The sequence below is a fragment of the Microtus ochrogaster genome, unplaced genomic scaffold (assembly GCF_000317375.1).
Source record: "Microtus ochrogaster isolate Prairie Vole_2 unplaced genomic scaffold, MicOch1.0 UNK3, whole genome shotgun sequence".
Lineage (NCBI taxonomy): Eukaryota > Metazoa > Chordata > Mammalia > Rodentia > Cricetidae > Microtus > Microtus ochrogaster.
In genome coordinates this window covers 15,589,647-15,592,272 of record NW_004949101.1, presented here as the reverse complement: position 1 = coordinate 15,592,272, position 2,626 = coordinate 15,589,647, and the positions used below count along the sequence as shown (strand labels likewise).

Here is a 2,626-nt window from a genome sequence, read left to right as displayed (position 1 = left end):
TGTTTTAAATAATATAGTTTCTGTGTGGTTATTTTGGTTCCAGTGGCCAGGACGAACAAGCGGTCTCCTACAGACAACCAGTTGGTATGCTCTTGTCTAGGGCACCTCTCCTGCTCCCAGCTTTGCTCGGTTGCCTAGAGTTCTTTACACAGGGTTGAGGTAGCGTGGGCTTTCCCCCATCCACTTTGGCATGTCCACCGGCTCATCCTTCAGTTCACATTTGGACAGCCACGTTGGGTCAAGGACTCTTTTCACTGTGTGTCTGTGGTTTCCTGGAGTGTGTGTCTGTCCACGTGTATGCAGTGCTCACAAGACAGGCCAAAGGAGGGCATTAAATCCCCTGGGACTGGAGTTAAAAGGTGATGGTGAGACACCATGTGGGTGCTGGGAACTAAGCCCAGACCCTGTAAAAAAAGCAGCCAGTGCTCTTAACTGCTGAGCCATCTCTCCAGTACTCTGGGCAAGTACTTCCATAAGATTTTTTTTTTTTAACTTTCTTGCTGGACATAGTGGTAACTACCTTTAGTCCCAAGCCTGGAATATGGCAGCTCTCTATGGCTTCAAGGCAGCCAAGGGTACACAGCCAGACCTTGTCTCAAAATAAATAAATAAATACTTTGTGTTGTCTTACAAGGCTAAGTCTTGCCCTTCTTCCCTTGCTGGCTTGGAACTTGTGAGCTTCCCACCTCCACCAGCTGGACTGAGTGGCTAAAATTATACATTTACATCACCACACCCAGCTTAATCGTTTTTTAGTAGAGGTTTAATCTCAGGGTAATGTGCCACTCAGAAAACTAAATACCAGGCAGCTATCTGGAACAAGGGGGAAAGAGGCACAACTTTAATCCAGGGCTTAGGAGCTCACGGTGAGTCTGAGGCCAGCCTGGAGCAAGTTCAGGTCAGCCAGGAAAAAAGAAACAAAAAACCTGCCACTATAGAAAGCCCCTCAAACACCTACTTTCTTTCTTATTTATTTGTTTGGTTAGTTGTTTGTTGTTTTTTTTTGTTTGTTTGTTTGGTTTTTTTTTTTGAGACAGGGTTTCTCCGTAGCTTTTTGGTTCCTGTCCTGGAACTAGCTCTCGTAGACCAGGCTGGCCTCGAACTCACAAAGATCAGCCTGCCTCTGCCTCCCAAGTGCTGGGATTAAAGGTGTGCACCACCACTGCCCGGCTGGTTGGTTAGTTTTGAGGTAGGGTTTCCTCTGTGAGCCCTGGCTGTCCTGAAGTTGCTCTGTGGACAGGCTGGCTTGAAATAAGAGACACACCTGCCTCTGCCTCCACCGCAGGGGGAAGAGGGGGAACGACACCACGACGATGACACACCTACACGCCTACCTTCCTGGGTGGCAGAGGCAGGTGGATCTCTATGAGTTCAAGGCCAACCTGGTCTACAAGAGCTAGTTCCAGGACAGGCTCCAGAACTACTGAGAAACCCTGTCTCGAAAAAAAAAAACAAAAAAAAAACCCAGACATCTGGGGTGGAAATGCCCAGGTATACAGAGAAAGAATCAGTTAACAGTAGGCAAAGGACATTGTCTAGAAAGCAGCTAGTTATCTCCTGCCTCATGTCTGGCTGGGAATACTGAGTGTCTCCTCTGAACTACCAGACGTGTCCTGAGCAAGCAGGCACGGTGCTCGGGCTTAAGCGCCCAAATCTATAACTTTTGGTGTAGTACTACATTCCATAATGACCCTGATAAGGTCAAGTATAACCCAGCACAGAATCCTGAACTTCCAAGAGGAAAAGGCCTCTCGTAAACTTCACCTGAGTCAAACGCCTTAAAGGAACAGGCCAGCAAAGTCCCGTACTAAGATGAAAGGCAGATGCGGATAACACGTTCGGAACATGTGAGGCCTGAGCCCAATCAACAGCGCTCACACACAAAACACAGAAAGGTTTTAGTCACCTTGGGTCTAGCTCACCAGAGTAAAGAGGAAACTGCCTGGGGGAAGTCACATGGCCGGTTAATGACAGCTCAAACCAGGCAGTCTCAGGACTCAGATCCCAGATCCTCACACATCCCCGGGCCGCCTGCGTTCAGAAGACCCAAACGTCAGAAGGGATAGCATCCTCCCCGTCCCGTTTCCCAGCGCTGCAAAAACTAGACTAACAGCCACTGCAAATGCCCCATCCCCAGGAAGCCCCCCAAAGCTAACTTTCTTCCCCCCTCTGCACTTGCCCTCGCTTACCCTTTGCGCTGACAATCAGGAGTTTCCCACCAGCCCCGATTAAAGCCCCTCACCCTGAAAGAAGGCCGAGTTCCTATAGGCTACCCAGCTAATGGGACATCTCCAGCCAAACGATGGAGACAATTCTTCCCCTTCGAATTATCACGCTCCAATGTCAATTTCTCTGTCAAGAGTGGCGGCAACAGGGCGACCCGGGACCCCCAGGGGCAGGTCAGCGGGAAAGGTCGCAAGGTCGGAGCAGAGGCATCTAAATTACTCGGTGTCGCCTCCGCAAAGAGGGAAGGAAGCCAGCCTGGAAAGCGCACCACCATCCCCCGCCCCTCGGACTGACCCTGAATCCCCGGGCGCCGGGATGCGGGGCGCACCACCTGGGGAGGGGCGCACAGCGAGCCCCGCAGCGCCCCGCGTTCACGGCGGCCGTCCCGGGGACACCCGGC

General features: G+C 51.3%; 1 protein-coding gene across 1 annotated transcript in view; it reads right to left on the bottom strand.

Moving 5' to 3' along the window:
* Slc23a2 (solute carrier family 23 member 2) overlaps positions 1-2,626 on the bottom strand; it is a 102,665-nt gene that overhangs the window by 99,499 nt on the left and 540 nt on the right. The window lies entirely within an intron of this gene.